General features: G+C 38.7%; 1 protein-coding gene across 1 annotated transcript in view; it reads left to right on the forward strand.

Annotated features, from left to right (window-relative positions):
- The window catches only part of LOC138146447 (heparan-alpha-glucosaminide N-acetyltransferase-like), a 283,193-nt gene that overhangs the window by 52,302 nt on the left and 210,654 nt on the right, over positions 1-20,237 (forward strand). The window lies entirely within an intron of this gene.

Here is a 20,237-nt window from a genome sequence, read left to right on the forward strand (position 1 = left end):
TTAAGGTCAAATTCTTCCTCTGAAAATTACTAGTTGTGTGACCCTGGGCAAGTTACTTAACTCCTCTCAACCTCAGTTTCTTCATCTGTAAAATGGGAGTAATAATGACACTTTATAAGGTTGTTGTGAGGATCAAATGAAACAAGATAACATATGTAAAAACCTTAAAGCTCTATGTAAGTTATTATTGTTATCATCATCATCATCATCATCATCATCATCATCATCATCATCATTGTCTTTCTAGCTGTCTGGTAGATGTTAATTTTTTATTGCCTCATCTTTTTCCATTAAAATTTATTTCTTCTTCTTTGCCTCTTCCTCCTTCTCCTCCTTCTTCTTTTCTCTCCTTCCCTAATTAAAAAAGGAAAACAAAACTCTTATAACAAATATTATATACTATATTTTTGCAACTTTCAGTGACATGTTGCAGTTTCTACCATTTTATATCATCATCACCTTTATTTCTCATGATTACATTTTTAAAAAAGCAATCATTACCTGATATGAAAATCCAAGAGTTTATGCCTCTTCAGGGTCAAGCTTCTCTGACCTACAGAGCTACAGGGAAACAGACTTTACAAATTCTCAGCAAGGAGCTGGCATGCTCTTAATTTGAAATGTAGACATTTCTTATTTAGCCAGGGCTACTGGGGGTGACCATATCTTGAATAGTTCCCATGCCCAGATGATTCCCAAATTCTTATTCTGGACCAGACAATATTAACATGGAATCTGTGAACTTAAATTATTTTTTTGCTAATTATTTCAGTGTAAATTACTTCTTTCTGTGCATTTTATTTATTGAAGAAACATTCTGTGAAAAAGTTAGTAGGCTTTAACAGACTGATGAAAAGGTACATAACCCCAAAAGTTAAGAATTCCTATTCTAGACCAAATTTAAGAACCAGAAAACATGATTATAGAATGGTGAAGCTTAAGATCACTCTAACAGGCCATTTATTCCAACAATCTTATTTTATCATGGAAGAGACTGAATCTGGACTGAGGGGGTTCCCTTTTTTTTGGAGGTCTTAAATTAAAAGCTGAAGAATGATCCTTTTTGGGGATATGGTGGAAGCAATTTTCATTCAGGCATGTGCTGGACTCTATGGTCATTGAGGTCTTTTTCTCAAAATCTGTGATAATTGATTTAAAAAAATGAACAACTTACCCAAAGTCATGGTGAATCAGTCAATGGCCGAGCCATGGTCACACAACTGGTGTCTGAGGCTGAAGTTCCTGACTCTAAGTCCTGTGTACTATACAAAACAGAGAAGTTTTAGTTATGCTTGATAGAAATTTAGGTGTCTTTGATATCAAGGGCAAGAGAGAACAAAGGGCAAATAAGATTTTAGAGAGAAATCAAGATGGGGATGGGCTTTGAGTCTATGTCATGTAAAGATTGACTGAAGGGATTGAGACTATTTGGGGAAGAGAAGACTCAGTATAAACATAATAATTGTCTTCAAATATGACAGGGAGATAATACTTTTTCCTTGAATGAGGAAGAGTAGTAGAAGGTGTAAAGAGATAAGTTCAGCTTTCAAGTCAGCAAAAGCTTCCTGACAATTGGAGCTGACCAAAAGTGTTCTGCATGTGGTGTGTTCTCCATCCTTCAGGGTCTTAAAGAAGAATACCTATGGCCACTTGGTTGGTATGCTTACAGTGGGGATTGCTTCCATGTATGGTGTAGAGAAGGGAGTCATGGAGATCCCTCCTAATCCTCTCATTGTGTGATTTTGTGAAACCCAACCCTAGGGATGAGGAAACAGAAGCCTGTAGGGATGAAGTGACTTGTCCAGGGTCACACAGGTAGCAAGTGGCAGAGCTGGGATTAACCCTAGTCTTCAGACTTCAAATTCATTGTTCTTTCCATTATATCACACTGGCATCACTCTGAAAGGAAACTACTATACAAATTCAAAGAATTATCATTATATAGTCCCCATTACTACATCCTCAGCCAGACCTCTAGGGCCTGATCTAATGCACATAAGTGATTTGGAAGAGATCCAAGAGAAGACACCAGGGTTAATGCTTCTCACTTTGGCAAAAAGTACCAAGGGAGCTTTTAGGACCATAAAGGGTCAAAGAGACCTTCATTGTGACCTTGGTTAATTTTGGTCTTCTTCCAGACCCCTTAACTCTAGGGAGAGAGTGAGGCTGAAATTGGGTGAGGTCTTCTCTACTGAAAATGAAGCAGATTTTCTGTAGAGCCCAGGGGACCAATTAGAGGTTCCATAGACTGAGGCATTTCTTTTTCATTTGCACACTCCGTCAAGAACACAGGGCAGATAGATATGACTAGATGCCTTTATTTAGATTGTCTACAATACATGACCATAGACCAATGAACTCACACGGCACCATTCTTTAGAGAATTCTAAAATCTCTCCCTCTTGTTTCCAGTGAACCTGATTAGTATGCAAATCAACAAGGGAAAACTGTGGCCCAGAGAGGTTAAGTTTTTCCTGAAAGTCAAGTACCAAATCAGCGGAAAAGCTGAGATCATCAATCAACAGTCAAGCATTTATCAAATGCCTACTGTGTGACAGGCACTAAGTCAGATCTCCTGAGTCTTTGACTAGAAGTATGGAGGAAACCTTTCTTTGAGATATATGAGATGGGTGTGTATTATATATATATATATATCTATATATATAAATATATATATATAAACATATTTTATATATAATATAAGATAATATTTATAATATATAAAAGATATCTATATATGTGTGTATATATATACACACATAAAATCCTTGAAGAGATTTTCTTTTCATTTCATTATTTCCAAGTCTTTTGAGTTACACAACCCAAATGGACTCATAGCAGAACTCTGTAGCTCCTATCTGACTGTAGGATAGCAGCTCCTAAATGATCCTATTCCAGCCTAGACTTGGAAATTACAATGAATTATCAGTAAATCAATAAATTTCTTCTTTTCCGATGTTATTTTCTCTATCCTCTTTTTCCACCTTTGCTGCTACCTCTTCTTCCTCTTCCTCTCTCACATTTCTGACTCTTACACCTCCCTTCTTCCTCTTTGTCCTCTCCCTCTCCCTTTTCTCCCTCTCCCTCCTCATAGAGAAGGATTCAGGAGTCCTTCAAAGTCCCACAGCTCTCACACATTAGTCATACTTCTAAAGACCCCTCCATGCTTTGCCCCTGCATGGTACACCTGCCTAAAGTATAGGGAAGGAGGCAATTCTCTTGGCTTACTGTCATACTGAAAAAGCCAAAACCTTTCTGAATCCTTGGTCTGCCACCAGGTCAACACGCACTTGAGTGTTTGCTATGTGCCAGGCATTATGCTAAGCACTGGGAATACAAATTCAAGCAGAAGGAAAGACAGTGGCTACCCTCAAGTAGCTTACAATCCAATGGGGGCGATAACACATACAAGAATTATAAAGAAAGAGAGGGTGCAGCATGGAGAAGGTCTGGGAGGCAAGGAGGGGAACCCATAGAGGAATAAAGATATGGCTGGTCTTTTTCATTAAGTGGAAGTTTTTCCTTAAAATGGAAGTTCTGGGCAGACCCAGTGAATTAGAAGGGGCCTCAGAGGTGGAGGGTACTTCCAGTGTGAGAAGTTCAAGGGTAGAATGAATGCTCAAAGTGAGGGAGCTTCTATGGCATGGGAGAGAATGTTTAAGAACTAACAGTGGTGCTTGGAGAGGAATGATATTTTTTTTTCTTTTTGGAGCAGGGAAGGTAGGGCAATTGTGGTTAAGTGACTTGCCCAAGGTCACATGGCAAGTTTTTTTTTTGGTTAAGTTTCTGAATCCAGATTTTAACTCAGGTCCTCCTGACTCCAGGGCCAGTGCTCCCTTCACTGTGCCACCTAGGTGCCCCCTGGAATGATCTTTTGAACTGGGTTTTAATCTTATCTGGATGCTGCTGAGATCCCAGGCTTACACAAGCAGCTATTATACTTTCTGACCTAGGAGAGTGAAGAGGGAAATGGAGGCTTACATGGATTTGAGGAAGAATCCAAGGTAGACAACAGGGAGAAATTCCTGTTTATCAGTCATCTATTACTTATGGAAGCTCTCAAGAATCCCTTTATAAAGATATTTTTAAAAGGGGAAGGAAAGTAGTCTTTAGTAACAATGTTGTTGTTAAGTGGTTTCAGTTGTGTCCAACTCTTTGTGACCCCACTTGGGATTTTCTTGGCAAAGAGACAGGAGTAGTTTGCCATTTCTTTTTCCAGCTCATTTTACAGATGAGGAAACTGAGGTAGACTGGGTTAGGTGACTTGTCCAGGGTCACACAACCAGTAAGTGTTTGAGGCCGTGTCTAAACTAGAGAAGATGAGTCATCCTGACTCTAAGCCTGGCACTTTATCTACTGCTCCACCTATCAGCTCTTAGTAATAATAATTCATATTTATATAACAATTTTAGGTTTGTAGATGAGTGTAAAGCAATATGCCAATCTAGGTTACTTAAATGAATATTTCCAGAGACAGGGGAATGAACTTGAATTCCCTGTGAGACTTATACACTCATTAAAACTGTCGTCTCTGTCCTTTGGATTCCATCTATGATTCTCTTAAAAATGTCCTGTTGTAGTATGCTGTATTTCCTTATTGGGAGAATAAATAACTTTAAGACTCTGCTTGCTAAATCTAACAGGAACTCTCCTATGCTGTACAGTAGCAGCCGTACAACTGCCATCAAGGTGAAACGTTCCTGGTACAATCTCTCCATACGGGTTCTTTGTGCCATCTTGGGGATATGTTTCTTACAAGTCATGGTCAGCTTCAAGAACGTGTGATTTTACTTGTGTGGGAACCTTTCTTTCACAGATTGCAACCTGTCTAGAGCTTAAAGCCTTAGAAATCAAACTGAGGCTCACAAAAATGAAGTCGTGTATGTTGCTCACATGAATGTCAAAATACGTCTTTCATTTTTGCTTACTAATCTGGGCTAGTCACTTAAACTCTGTCAGTCTCAGTTTCCACATTTGTAAAACATGGATAACAATTAGCCCCTACCTCTATTAAGGTTTTCCCAGAGTCCTCTTTGCCTAATGACAATCTGCCCCTGCAATGTAGGGTTGGATTTGCCTTGGCAGGCCAGGCTCTATGCTGAGTTGGGAGCACAGGTGGCCTTAAGCCATGGTTCAACCTGACACCAAGAAATGGATCAAGAGTGGAGGAGGTTGCTTGTGGGGAGGTCACCTCTGTGTGCCTCTCCTCCAGTGAGACTCACAGCCCTTGGTCTGCATCTGTGTCAGCAATGGTAGCCAAGGAAAATGTTGCTGCTGACAATGATGATTAACTGCAGCTGGCAGGGCTTGCCAAATGCATCCCACCAGTCATCAGACAAGGAGGGATAAATGAAATTGAGCCTGGGAATTGGCCTGCTAAGAGGAGCATCTTCAGAAGTCTTCTATGAGAGAAAGAGGGTGAGGGTGGGGGCAGGGAGGGCCATAGCTGAGCTAATAGGATGCCCAGTTATGGCATTTCCCCCTTTTGATTAGGCTAAGTAAGCCCTGTCTTCATCTTGACTTGGATCCAGTAGCACTGAAATGGCAGCATTTTGCTGGAAACCTTTTTTTCTGGCAAGGTTTTTTAATTAAAGCAATAGCCCAATTAAGCCGAGATGGATCAACTTCAGACGAGCCCAGGACAAATGAAGGAACATATCCCACTCCCAGAGCCTCCCTCCCCTAATATATGGCTGCTTTGTTCCTTGGCCTTCCAACTTCAGTATGTTAGCTTCTATGATAAATAACCCTGCCAAGGGGGTACCTCTTTATAACACTGTGATATGTTCCCTGTTAGCAAGGACAATGAGCTAATCAACTATGAGCAGGTGGCAGGCATCTTAGTTGGCCTGCTTGGTTGGCCCTTCTAAGGATTCTGGGAATTTCTTTTTTTCCCCTTCATGGTTAGGGGAGATGGAGAATTAAGCCAATATAGGGAAACTGAATGGAGTCTTCTTCAGAGGTCACAGAATTTGCTTCTTCTGGAGCTTGGGAAGAAAAGCAGTCTTGACAAGTCTTTCTGGGGTACTCGGTACAATGATAGATTAGGTAAGGTAGATAGGCTAGATCCCTGGCACAGATGCCAGGGGCTTGCAGGTTCTTGCATCCAGGCTCTACATCATGGGCCACACTGATGAGTTCACTTACATGCTGTGCCTATAGTACAGTGCTTGGGGATTAGCGCCACCCCCACTAGATTACTTACCTTGGGCAGTAGACTAGTGGTTACAACAATAAGAGGTCAGTGTCTCCTCTCAGAGAGGACATCCTCTCTTGGAGCTTTGGTGGATGAGATGAAAAGACCTCATCCTTGCCATCTCTTCACATCCCAGCTGCCCATCCTATGGGGTACACCTTTGCTATTTGTTCTTCATGGCCTACTCAAATATTCTCTTATTTTCTACTTCACTTCAGTACATGTCTTTTTGCCCCTGCTAGACTGCAATCTCCATGCGGACCAGAACCATCTATTTAACTCCTCCTGTGTTACCTATAAGGTCTAATAATAATAGACTAATAATAACCTAGCATTCAATTAGTGTTTTAAGATTAGCAAAGAGCTTTAGGAATATGATCTCATTTGATCTTCCCAACAACTGAGAGAGGTAGGGGCAATTGTTATCCTTGTTTTAAACTGAAAATTTAAGTGACCATCCCAAGGTTAGACATTTGGTAAGTATCTAAGGTTGGATTTGAACTCAGGTCTTCCTGACTGTAAGTCCCACGCTCTATCCACTGTGCCCTGTAGCTGCCCATGGATTCATCTATTGGGACTAGGACAAGTGTGAACATAGAAGACATTTGATATAATGGGGCAGGTCAAATGGATAGAATACTGAGCCTGGAGTCAAGAAGACCCCAGTTCAAATTTGCCCCCAGACTCTAAATAGCTGTGTGTCCCCTGGCGATTCTTAACTTCTAGTTGCCTCAGTTTCCTCATCTGTAAAGTTGCCTCATCTATAAAATGGGGATAATTATAGTATCTATATTCCAGGGTTTTTGTGAGGACCAAATGATCATAATTGTAAAACATTTAGCATGTAGTAAGCACTATTTAACTTATGGCCTTCATTGTCCTTATTAATAACAATGACAATAATGTCAAGCATTATAGACAGTGTAATATAAGGGGAAAGAGTCAGGAAGACTTGGGTTTGAATCCTGCGTCAGTCACTGACTAAGTTTGTGAGCCTCTTTTTCTTCTTTTGTAAAATGAAGATGATAATAGCCCCTACCCCACGGTGTTGTTCGAATCACTGAGACACGGTATACAAGTTACTCTGGTTTATTAAAATGTGAGCTATTATTTTTTATTATTCTATAAAACTTTATAGTTACAAAGCAAAATCACTACAAATTCATTATCTAATTTGAGGCTCATTATGGCCCATGTGAAGTAGGTTGTATAAGTGTTATTATTCCCATTTTACAGAAGAGGAGACTGAACCTGAGGGGCAAAGGGCTAATGAGTGATTAAAGCAGGATTTGAACTCAGGTCTTCTTATTCTACCATGCTGCCTTAATTGATGGACACTGCAGAGGTATGGAATATCCCATCATTCCTTTCAGGGACTTCCAATTACCATCTTTGGAATGGAAAATAAAGGCTTATGCTGATTTCTAGGTAATTGTGGAAAGACCACAGATTGATTGTGTTGTCCAGGAATTGGAGGAGCAGGATGGGATGGGAACAGTTCTGTTGAACTTTGCCCTTGCCAGAATACTCCTGGAGTGTTGTATTGCATTCTAGGCCCAGCATTTTAGGAAGGCCATTAATAAAATGGAACTTATCCCCCAAAAGACAACAAGGATGGTAAGGGGTTTGGCATTCATGTCACATGGACTGAAGAAATTCAGACTGTTGAACTTGGAGTAGAAAAGGCTCAGATGAGACAGGATAGCTGTCATCAAGTCCTAGGAAGTTTGTCATCTGGAAGATGGATTAGAGTCATGTATATCGCCCTGGAGAGCAAAGCCAGGAGCAATGAATTGGTAGACATTGGCAAAGAAGGATATTTTGGGGTTGAATGTCAGGCAAAACCTCCCCTTAATTAGAACTATCCAAAAGTAGATTGGTCTGTCTCTGGAGATAATGGATTCCCTCGCACTGAAGGTCTCTGTGGTGTTTAAAAAGGTTTGAGAGACATAGTTTCTGGGTAATTTAATCATTTTATTAATAAGGCCAGTGGGTTATTCATAAAAGGACGGTCATTTGGTCGTCTCTCTTAGACCAAAAGACCCCTAATGGCAGTGGGGTCACAGTTTATATGCTTTTTTGAAGAGGAGGTGTTCCTGAAGGATGTCTAATCATCTCTGATTGGTTAATCAAATGAGAGGTGGGCTATATTTGGGTAAGTGACTTAGGTCACTCAAATCTTGGTCAGAGAGACATGAATTTCCATATCACCTGTCTTGATGATAGGGAGAATCAACAGTTTCCCAGACCTGTCAGAGCAAACACAATGAGTTAGAATATGCCCATTAGCCTGAACTTGATTAGATCTTTTGCTATCTGATTAGGTCTTGGCCAGGGAAAATCTTTAAGAGAGCTTTCTCATGCTGATTGATTTTTGGATGAGAAGTTGAAAAGGGGAAAAATGTGATCGCAATACAATAATTAATTATTCAATATAAGAGAGGAATATTCATTCGTCATATATCCAAGTTGACAGTAGATAACCATTTGTCTGGAAAACTGACAGTACGGATTCTTTTTTAGGTAGGAGTTGGATTAGATTGTTTCTGAGCTCATAGGATTATAAATCTGAAGTCTGAAAGGACCTCAGAACCTTTGGGTCCAAAGTTGAATTTTACAGATGACAAATGTGAGGCCCATGGAAATTGACTTGCTCAAGGTCACACAAATAAGCATCCAGTGCAAGATTTGAACCCTGGGTCCCCTCACTTTAAAGTCAATGCTCTTTCCCCTGAAGCACACTGCCTCCCTTCCCCCCCCACCCCATCCAACCTTCCACCCCCATTCTGTGCTGCTGGGACTCTGGGGTGATAAAGGAATAGTCCTCTCAGTTCCAGAAGAAGGACAATTTAATGCCTTCCGAAACCAGAAATCTTGTGTAATAATAAAGGTCATGGCTATTCTCCTAGCCCACCCTAGCCCAGAGAAAAGTTCCCATCCAACTTGAACAATTGAATTAGTAAAGAACAAAGCAAGCTTGTACCCCTTTCCTCCCTGTGACCCTTTCCCTCCCCCACCAAGTGCCTGTGTTCTTATGTTGTATTTTGGGGGTGGCTATCTTTTTTTTTTAAATCTTTTGAACAAAACAACCCATAAAGTTAATACTTCCCTAGTTAACAACAATAGGGTCTTTGGGAATTTGAGGTCTTTTTATGTGTTTCCTTTTTCTTATTAGCTTTTCAAATGCACCTCAGCTCCCAGCCTAAATACTCCCAGCTTGCTGTAAAATAAATTTATAGGCTGATTAGGGCTTTAATAGGTTAGACTGAAGTACATGTCACCGTGCCTCTCTGTTTTTGACTTGTGACTTCCCCCAAATTAGCTCAAGGACTGAAGAAAAAGAACCTGGGAGGAAGAAAAGGCAGGCGAGTAGAAAGTAAAGGATTGGAAATGGAATCAAAGAGAGAGAAAGCTCTAGGCCTGTAATTAGTTCCAGAAATCGACCCCCAAAGAGCTCTTTCCGGGGGCCATCATCTTGTAGTTTCGATGTGATCTTTCCTAAGCGGTCATTTGAGGATCTTAAAGTAAATTAGGAAGAGCTTTCAATAACCCTAATTAAACACAAGACAATTACCCAGACAAGGAGCCCTTAATCCCTGGGAATTAGAGAGAATGGCCCCAAATCAAAACCCAATCTCCTGGTGAACTGACCTTGGTGCTCACTCTCTGACACACCCTCCACCTTGGCTCAAGCTCCATCCCCCCACTTCCCCAATAATAGCAGCTCACTTTCATCTAAGCAGGCTTTGGTCTTCCCCGGGTTTGCTGTTGTTGTTCTATGGGGTCTAACTCTTTTTTTTTTTTTTTTGCTTTTTGGAGGGCAATTGGGGTTAAGTGACTTTCCCAAAGTCACATGGCTAGTAAGTGTGTCAAGTGTCTGAGGCCGGATTTGAACTCAGGTCCTCCTGACTCCAGGGCAGGTGCTCTATTCACTGCACCACCTAGCCGCCCCAAGGGTCTAACTCTTTGTGACCCCATCTGGGCTTTACTTGGCAGCGCTTTGCCATTTCCTTCTCTAGTCTTTTTTACAGATGAAGAAGCTGAGGCAAACAGGGTCAAGTGACTTGTTCAGGGTCACACAGCTAGTAAGTGTCTGAGGTTAGATTTGAACTCAGGAAGATGAGTCTTTCTGACTTGGAGGGGAGTGCTCTATCCACTGGACCATCTTCCCATGGCTTACTTCACAATAATCCTTTGAGATATATGCAACACCTGTTATTATCTCCATTTTACAGATGAGGAAACTGAGACCTCTGAATGACTTACACAGATTGCATGGCAGGACTGAGCCTGAAATCCAGGAGGTCTAGCTCCAAGTCTAGTGTTTTTCCACCCTACCTGGTCACTTCAAACTGTAGGATAATCAGATCAAGAGCTAGAATTTAAAGGGCATATAGGCTGACCTCCTTCATTATAAAGATGAAGAAACTGGGATCAAGGTAGGATCATTGCTTTATAGAGATTGGTCTGCAAGGGATCTCAGAGGCCTTTATTTTACAGATAAGGCAAACAAGGCCTTGGGAGATTAAATCACCTGCCCTTGATCTCATTGGTAGTTCATAGTAAGGTGGATTTTAGAACCCAGTTACTCCAATTCCAAATCTAGCCAAGCTTTCCACTGCACCAGGCTGCCTTGCCTGGCTTGAGGTTTTTGAAGACCAAAGAAAAAACTTAAACCTTATTTTATAAAAATAAGCTGTCATTCAATTAGCCAAATCGTTGCCAGTGCAATACCCTCTGATAGGTCTTTTGCAGCTACTTAGGTCACTTTCCCCCAACCCCCTGCTTGGGGTTCTAAACTCTGCTTGCCTCTGTACTCCCCTCTCCCCCCAAACACCAACTACAGAAGGCTTCCTCAGGAAAAAGAGGACTTCAGAAACCTCAGCTGGGTCTCAGTGCTGGTCACCATGCTGCACAGACAGTGACTTCCTCCTCCCTGGAGCCAGAAAGTACCAACTTGTGACCCCTTTTTAAGGCAGGGGAGGCCAGCTATGTTCAGTCTGGCAACTGAAAATGATAAAGAGAGCTATCAAACAGAATTAGGGGAGCAGTTCCTTCCTGTTCTGTTTAGCTTGGTAATTCAATCGAAACCAGACCAGAGGCCTGGCCAGGGAGAAGAGCTTTCTAAAATCTAATGAAGGCTTTACTCCGCCTGACCAGCATGCAAACATTAACATGTCAACTTCCTTCGTGCAGAGGGATGGGAGGGCAGATTACACATGACAGGGGCAGTTTTATTAATGGACTTGAACTCTGGGAGTTAGGCAGTGAGGACACACTACCAAACAGGCAGAGTAGTCCATTTTTGCAATTACCTCTGGGCCCCCTCCTCTCCTCCCCACTCCCTTTGCCCTGCTATGTTGCTTCCACTACTTAATAGGATTTGGTTTTCTATGCCCAGCAAGGAAGGAAGGATTTATTTAATACAATTGGTAGATTTGGGGAAGGAACACAAAGACTGTTTCAGAGATCTCTCTGTAGAGAAAGATTTAATAGTTTATTTACAAGTTCTATTTCTCTCTCTGTCTCTCTCTCTGTCTCTCTCTCTCTGTCTCTGTCTCTCTGTCTCTGTCTCTCTCTCTCTCTCTCTCTCTCTCTCTCTCTCTCTCTCTCTCTCTCTCTCTCTCTCTGTCTCTCTCTCTCCCTCTCCTTCCCTATCTTTCTATTTCTCCCTTTTTAGTTTTCTGTCTCCCCTCTCCACTATCTCTATATTTCTCTCCTTCTCTCTCTGCCTCTATCTCTCTGTCTTTCTCTCCCTCTTTGTCTCTTCTCTTTTTTCTGCTTCCTTCTCTTTTTAAATTTTTAAAAACACTTTTATTTAAAGTTTTGACTTCCAAATTCTAACCTTTCCTCCCTGAGACAGTAATCAAATCAGATATAGGTTATATATGTACAATGATGTAAAACATTACCATATTAGTCATTTTGTATAAGATGACTCAAAAAAAAGAAGTGAAAAATAGCATGCTTCAGTCTGTATTCAATCAATATCAGTTTTTTTTTCTGGAGGTGGATACTATTCTTCATCATTAGTCCTTTGGGATTGTATTGCTGAGAACAGCTAAGTCATTCACAGTTCTTTATCAAACAATATTGCTGTTATTGTGTACAATGTTCTCCTGGTTCTGTTCACTTCACTATGTGTCAGTTCATCTAACTCTTTCCGTGTTTTTCTGAAATCATCCAACTTGTCATTTCTTGTAGCACAATAGCATTCCATTACAATCATATATCACAGCTTGTTTAGCCAAGCCCCCCCCCCCCAACAGATAGGCATCTCTTTGATTTTCAATTTTTAGCCATCACAAAAAGAGTTGCTATAAATATTTTTGCACAAATAGTTCCTTCCTCCCCCACACCTTTTTTTTGATATCTTTGGGATATAGACCTAGCAGTGGTATTGGTGGGCAAAAGAATATGCACAGTTTTGTAGCCTTTTGGGCATAGTTCCAAGTTGCTCTCCAGAATGGTTAGATCAGTTCACAACTCTTCCAAAAGTGCATTAGTGTCCCAGTTTTCCCACATCCCTTCCAATACCCATCATTTTCCTTTTTTGTCACATTAACCACTCTGATGGGTGTGAGGCAGTACCTTGGAGCTGTTTTAATTTGCATTTTTTTTGATGAAAAGTGATTTAGAGTAATTTTTCATATGAATATAGATAGCTTTGATTTCTTTGTCTGAAAACTGCCTGTTCATATCCATTAACCATTTATCAATTGAGGAATGACTTGCATGTTTACAAACTTGATTCCATTCTCTATATATTTGAGAAATTAGCCTTTATCAGAAATACTTGTTGCAAACTTTCCCCTCAGTTTTCTGCTTCCCTTGTAATTTTTGTTGCATTGGTTTTGTTTGCACAAAAACTTTAATTTTGTACAATCAAAATTATCTATTTTACATTTTGTAATGTACTCCATATTTTCTTTGGTCCTAAATTCTTTCCTTATCCATAAATCTGACAGATAAACTATTCCATGCTCTCTTACTTTGTCTATGGTATCACCCTTTATGTGTGTCATGTACCCATTTTGGCCTTGGTATATGGTGTGAGATGATGGTCTACACCTAGTTTCTGCCTACTGTTTTCTAGTTTTCTCTGCAATTTTTGTCAAACAATGAGTTTTTGTTCTAAAAGCTTGGATCTTTGAGTTTATCATATACTAGATTACTATGGTAATTTACTATATTGTAATTTGTACCTAATCTATTCCACTGACCCATCACTCTATTTCTTAGTCAGTACTGGATTGTTATTTTTTTTATCATCACTGCTTTATAATACAGTTTGAGATCTGGTATGCTAGACTACTTTCTTTTACATTTTTTTTTTATTGATTCCCTTGATATGCTTGAGCTTTTGTTCTACCAGATGAATTTTTGTTTTTTTTTCTAGCTCTATAAAATATTTTTTGATAGTTTGATTGATATGACACTGAATAAATAGATTGATTTAGATAGAATTTTCATTTAAAGAATTTACTCAATCTACCCATGAGTAATTAACATTTTTACGGTTGTTTAGATCTGACTTCATTTGTATGAAAAGTGGTTTATAGTTATGTTTGTATAGTTCTTGGTTTTGTCTTGACAAGTAGACTCCCAAGTATTTTATATTGTCTACAATTATTTTAAACAGAATTTTTCTTTCTATCTCTTGCTGCTGGACTTTGTTGGAATACATAGAGATGCTAATGATTTATGTGGGTTCATTTTGTATCCTGCAATTTTGCTAAAGTTGTTAATAATTTCAAGTAGTTTTGAGTTGATTCTCTAGGATTTTTGAAGTATAACATATCATCTGCAAAGAGTGATAGTTTTGTTCTCTCAGTGCCTATTCCCATAATTTCTTTTTCTTCTCTTATTGCCATTTCTAGTACAATATTAAATAATAGAGCATCTTTACTTCACCCCTGATTTTATTAGGAAGGCTTCTAACTTATCCCCACTACAGATAATACTTCCTGATGATTTTAGATAACTATTACTTATGATTTTAAGGTAAGCTCCATTTATTTGAGTGCTCTCTAGTGCTTTTAATAGGAATGGGTGCTGTATTTTATCCAAGGTTTTTTTCTGCATCTATTGAGATAATCATAAGATTTCTGTTGGTTTTGTTATTGATATGGTCAATTATACTGATAATTTTCCTAATATTGAACTAGCCCTGCATTCCTGGTATAAATCCCACCTGGTCATAGTGAATGGTCCTTGTTCTATATTGCTGTAATCTCTTTGGTAGTATTTTATTTAAAATTTTTGCATCAATATTCATTAAGGAAATTGGTCTATAATTTTCTTTCTCTGTTTTAATTTTCTAGTTTGGATATCAGCACAATATTTGTGTCATAAAAGGAACTTGGTGGGATTCATTCTTTGCCAATTGTTCCAAATAGTTTATATAGTATTGGGATTAATTGCTCTTTAAATGTTTGGTAGAAATCACTTGTGAATTCATCTGTGGATTTTTTCTTAGGTAGTTCATTGATGGTTTATTCAATTTCTTTTTCTGAGATTGAGTTTTTTAAGTATTTTATTTCATTTGTTAATCTGGGTAATTTATATTTTTGTAGATATTCATCAATTTCATTTAGATTGTCCAATTATTGGCATACAATTGGGAAAAATAGCTCCTAACAATTATCTTAATTTCCTTTTCATTGGTGGTGAATTCACCCCTTTCATTTTTGATACTAGTAATTTGGTTTTTGTCTTTCCTTTTAAAAATCAAATTAAACAATGGTTTGTTTATTTTATTGTTTTTTTCATAAAACCAATTTCTAGTTTTATTTGTTAGTTCAATGATTTTCTTACTTGCAATTTTGTTTATTTATTTTATTGTTTTTTTTTTCATAAAACCAATTTCTAGTTTTGTTTGTTAGTTCAATGATTTTCTTACTTACAGTTTTATTAATCTCCCCTTTGATTTTCAGGATTTCTAATTTGGTGTTTAATTGGTGATTTTTAATTTGTGCTTTTTCAATTTTTTTAGTTGTATGCCCAATTCTTTGATTTGCTTTTTCTCTATTTTATTGATATAACCAGTTAGCAATATAAATTTCCCCTAAGCACAACTTTGGCTGCATCTCACAAATTTTGGTATGTTTTCTCATTCTAGTCATTTTCTTTAATGAAATTATCAATTGTTGCTATGATTTATTCTTTGACCTCATTTCTTAGGAGTAGATTATTTAAATTCCAATTAATTTTAATCTCTTTCTATTGTCTATTATTGAATGTAATTTTTATTTTATTATGATCTGAAAAGGATGCATTTACTATTTCTGCTTTTCTGCATTTGATTGTGAGGTTTTATGTCCTAATACAGTCAGTTTTTTTTTAAAGTGCAATGTACTACTGAGAAAAGGCATATTCCTTTCTATTCCCATTCAGTTTTCTCCAGAGGTCTATCATAACTAACTTTTCCAGAATTTTGTTCACCTCCTTAACTTCTTTCTTCTTTATTTTTTGGTTAGATTTATCTAGCTCTGAGAGGAGAAAGTTGATATCCCCCACTAGTATAGTTTAATGTCTATTTCTTTCTGTAACTCATTCAACTTTTCCTTCAGAATTTTAGATGCCATATCATTTGGTACATATATGTTTAGTATTGATATGACTTCATTGTCTATGGTACTTTGCAGCAAGATGGAGTTTCGTTTATCGCTTTTAATGACATCTATTTTTTTTTTTGCTTTTGCTTTGTTTGAGATCATGATTGCTATCTCTGCTTTTTTTGCTTCAGCAGAAACATAACAGATTTTGCTTCAGCCCATACCTTTACCTTGTGTATATCTCTCAGCTTCAAATGTGTTTCTTGTAAACAATGTATTGTAGGATTCTGGTTTTTAATCCATTCTGGTATTTGCTTCCATCTTATGGATGAGTTCATCCCATTCACATTTAAAGTTATGATAACTAATTGCATATTTCCCTCCACACTATTTTTCATTTGTTTATCCCCATCTCTCTTAACCCCACCCTTACCTCTTCACAAATGTTTTACTTCTGATCACTACCTTCCCCAATATATCCTCATTTTCATCAGTCTCACCTCCCCCTTCTATTTTCCCTGTCCTTTTTTACTTCCTTATAGGTTAAGATAGTTTTCTATATCCAACTGAGTGTGTATGTTATTCCTTCTTTAAGTCAATTTTGATGAGAGTAAGTTTTAAGCTTTGCCTGCTCCCCCATGCCCCACATCTTCCCCTCCATTACAATAGCTCTTCTATTCTCTTTTATGTGGGATAATTTACCCCCTTCAATCTCCCCTTTCCTTCTTCCAATGAAATTTTCTTTCTCACCCCTTTATTTTGTTTTTGGGAGTATCATCCCATTGAAGTTACTTTATATCCACACTTCTGTCTACTTCTATTCCTGCTAATTACTCTTATGGTAATAATGTTGTTAAGAGTTACAAACACTATCTTGACATATAGAAATATAAACAATTTAACCTTATTGAATTTCTTATGTTTTCTTTTGTTTCTTTTTTTTTTAACCTTTTTATGTTTCCCTTGAGTCTTATATTTAGAGCTCAATTATTTTTTTTTTTTACCCAACTCTGGTCTTTTAATTAGAAATTCTTGAAAGTTCTCTATTAGTTTAATATCCATTTTCCCTGAAAGATTATATTCAATTTTGCTGGGTAGGTGATTCTTGGTTATAATCCCAACTCCTTTGCCTTTCATCATATCATAGTCTAAGTCCTCTGGTTCTTTAATGTGAATCTGCCAAATCTTACATAATCCTGACTGTAGCTCCATAATATTTGATTTGTTTCTTTTTGGCTGTTTGCAACACTTTCTCCTTGATCTGTGAACTCTGGAATTTAGATGTTCTTGGGAGTTTTCATCGTGGGATCTCTTTGAGGTGGTGATCAGTGTATTCTTTTGGTTTCTATTTTGCCCTCTGGTTCTGATACATCAGGGCAATTAAAAAAATAATTTCTTGAAAGATGTTCAGGTTTTTGTTGTTTTTTGATCTTGGCTTTCAGGTAGTCCTGGATCTATTTTCTAGATCAGTTGTTTGTCCACTGAGAAATTTCACATTTTCTTCTATTTTTTTCACTTTTTTTGAATTTGTTTTGTCATATCTTGATTTCTCGTAGATTCATTAATTTCCATTTGTTCAGTTCTAATTTTTAAGAATTATTTTCTTCAATGAGATTTTGCACTTTCTTTTCCATTTGGTGAATTCTACTTTTCAGAGAGTTATTTTCCTTAACAAATTTTTGTATATCTTTTTCCATGCTGTTCACTCTTTTTTTATTACTATTTTGCATTATTCTCATTTTTTTCCCAATTTTTCTTCTCCTTCTCTGATTTGCTTTTTTAACATCCTTCTTAATCTCTTCCAGGAATTCTAAGTTTATGCCTTGATCCTCCCTATTACCATAGTAATGCTTTATAGTCAAGCTCTTTTTTTCCTCTCTCTCTCTTTTTTTTTTTTTTTTTTTTACCTTTTAGTGACTTGGTGTTTCTTCGTCAGAGTTGGGCTCTGGTCCTTCATTGTCCCAAGCTTTTTGTGCTAGAATTCTGGGTCTTACTGCTGGCTTTCACTGGTCTTCATGGCTTAACTGCTTGCTTCTTGGGACAGTAGGCTTCTTTCTGCCTTGTACTAGGGGTGAGGTCTCCCTGTTGTCCTCCTCTGGATGTGGGGTTTAGTTTCTGGCCTGCTCAAGGATAAGGCTCTGCTGCTGAGTTGCTATGGAAACAGGGTCTCTCTGCTGGTGGGCTCCAGGGTGGGGTCTTGGTGTTGGTCAGCTCTGGCAAGGGGTTTCACTATTGGTCAGCAATGGGGTCAAGGTTTTCCTGGTGGCTTGTGCTGGGGTGGGGTCTTTGGGGTAGGGCTTTGCTGAGCTGCACAGAATGCTCACTTGCCTGGGGGCTCCTGGTTTGCAGAAAGGCTGGACCTTGACTGTGGATTGCCCTAGGCTGGGAGCCTTACTGCAGGCTTCCTGGTATGAGCCTGGCAGCAGCCATGGCTGCTGCTCTTTCCTCCTGGGCTGATGAGCCGCTTCCCTGCTCCTAGATCAATTCCAAGGTGGTCTTTTAGTTGTTTGGAGGGAAATTTGGGAGGGCTTCAGAGGGTTCCTTCCTTACTTTACCATCTTGGCATTGAAGTTTCCCTCTCTTTTTGTGTTTGTCCTTCTCTGCTTTTCTTTGTCTCTCTGTTTCCCCTCCCCACTGTATCTCTGTCTCTCCCTCCCTCCTCTCTCTCTTTCTGTCTCTGTCTCCCTCCTTCTTTGTTTGTCTGTCTTTTCCTTTCTGATTTTCACTGTTCCTTCAGCATTTGTGCTCTTAGCTCTAAGGGCAATATGCTATGGTGAAAAGAGTGATGAATTCAGAGTCAAAGTACCTGAGTTCAGTATCCAGCCTTTCTAGTTACAATTTGTGTGACCTCAGCCAAGTAACTCTTGGTAGTGTGAGTGATAGCTAGTCTTGGCCGTACTTCCTTATCTGTAAAATGAGGAGGTTAGACTAAATGGCCTCTAAATTTTGTCTTAGTTCTAAATTTATGCTACTATAACACTTGGGGCATGTAGGAGAAGCCGCTTTGGTATTCCTAGACTAGGAAGCTCATAGGAGAGGCGTTCTGGGTAGGATAGGGGTGGGAAATGAAGCAGATGAAGCAGATAAAGCCAAAGGTCACAACAAAGCATCATCAGACCAACCATGGCACTGCTCTCTCTTCAGAAAATCTGCCTCTGCCAAGGGCCCTAGGGAATAATTTGGGGGAGATCTAGTGGAACTGCAATGTCATTCTCAAGATTCTGGGGACCATGCCAAATATCCAAATATACTTTAATTTCTTAAATATTGCTTTATGGATCTGTCAACTACAAACATTGTCTAGATATTTTGTAAACGAAATTTTATTTTTAAAATGGTTAAGCATTCTTTTCTTCCTTCTACCTCCTCTCTAACAAAAATAAGGAAAACAAACATTCCCACTCAAATAAAACAAGTTGGCCATATCAAAAAATGTGCCTCCCACTTGTTTTATCTACACCCTTCTTGAACCTCATAGACCTGGAGAATATTAGAGCAGGAAGGCACCTTAGACATCATTCAGTTTGATGCTCCCATTTGTTTTTCTTCTCCATCTCCTTCATGACTTCTCAGTCTTCCATTCTCCTCCCTTGGTCCACATGTATCCAGACTGCTTCTCTGCTGAGGACAGATGGGTCCCTTCTTATCTGAGTTTGATATTGACTGACCCCTTGGTCCTTGGCTGAAATTTACCTCCGTGACTCTCTTCTGGACTAGAGGGAGAACTAGGAAATTTGCTCTCTATCCTACAGACAGACTTTCCTCTCCCAGTGTGTATCTTAAATACATATGTTATGGGCTTTGTTTATTCGTTTTATTGAAAGGGTTTTTGAGCTTATTACGAAGTTGTTCTTTTTTCTTTGAAGTGGGGAAAGCAAAGCAATTGGGGTTAAGTGACTTGCCCAATGTCACACAGCCAGTAAGTGTCAAGTATCTGATACCACGTTTGAACTCAGGTCCTCCTGACTCCAGGACCAATGCTCTGTTCACTGTACCACCTAGCTGCCCCTAAGTTATTTTCAAACAGCCTCATCCCACTAGGAAAATTATACATTATCAGTATATGATATAGACTCGCAAAGTCCCAAGAAGTCTATTTTTACTTCTTCCTTGATGATTGTCACTTTTTCATGTATTGGGCCTTTATTTTTCTATATGTAGAATAGAGACATTTTTCAAGTATCCTCAAAATAAGTGCAGCCAAAGGGATGTTAAAATCATTTGAATGGGAGTCAAGACTCATCCCAACTGGGTAAGCAGAATGTTAGAGTTGGAGTCAGGAATACTTATTTTCAAAACCCAACAGGAGTTGAGTGGTCTTTGACAATTCACTTGAGTTCTATGAGCCTCAGTTTCTATAACTGTAAAATGAAGGGGTTGGACTAGTGGTCTCTAAGGTCCATCTCTACCATCTTGAAATCTGTGTTCCTATGATCCTATTAATCGGCTGCTTCATTCATGGTCTCAGTTTCCTCATCTGTAAA

The sequence above is a fragment of the Petaurus breviceps genome, unplaced genomic scaffold (assembly GCF_028583685.1).
Source record: "Petaurus breviceps papuanus isolate PSGF00001 unplaced genomic scaffold, PetGlider_PUasm1.0 90762, whole genome shotgun sequence".
In the NCBI taxonomy this organism is placed as follows: Eukaryota; Metazoa; Chordata; class Mammalia; order Diprotodontia; family Petauridae; genus Petaurus; species Petaurus breviceps.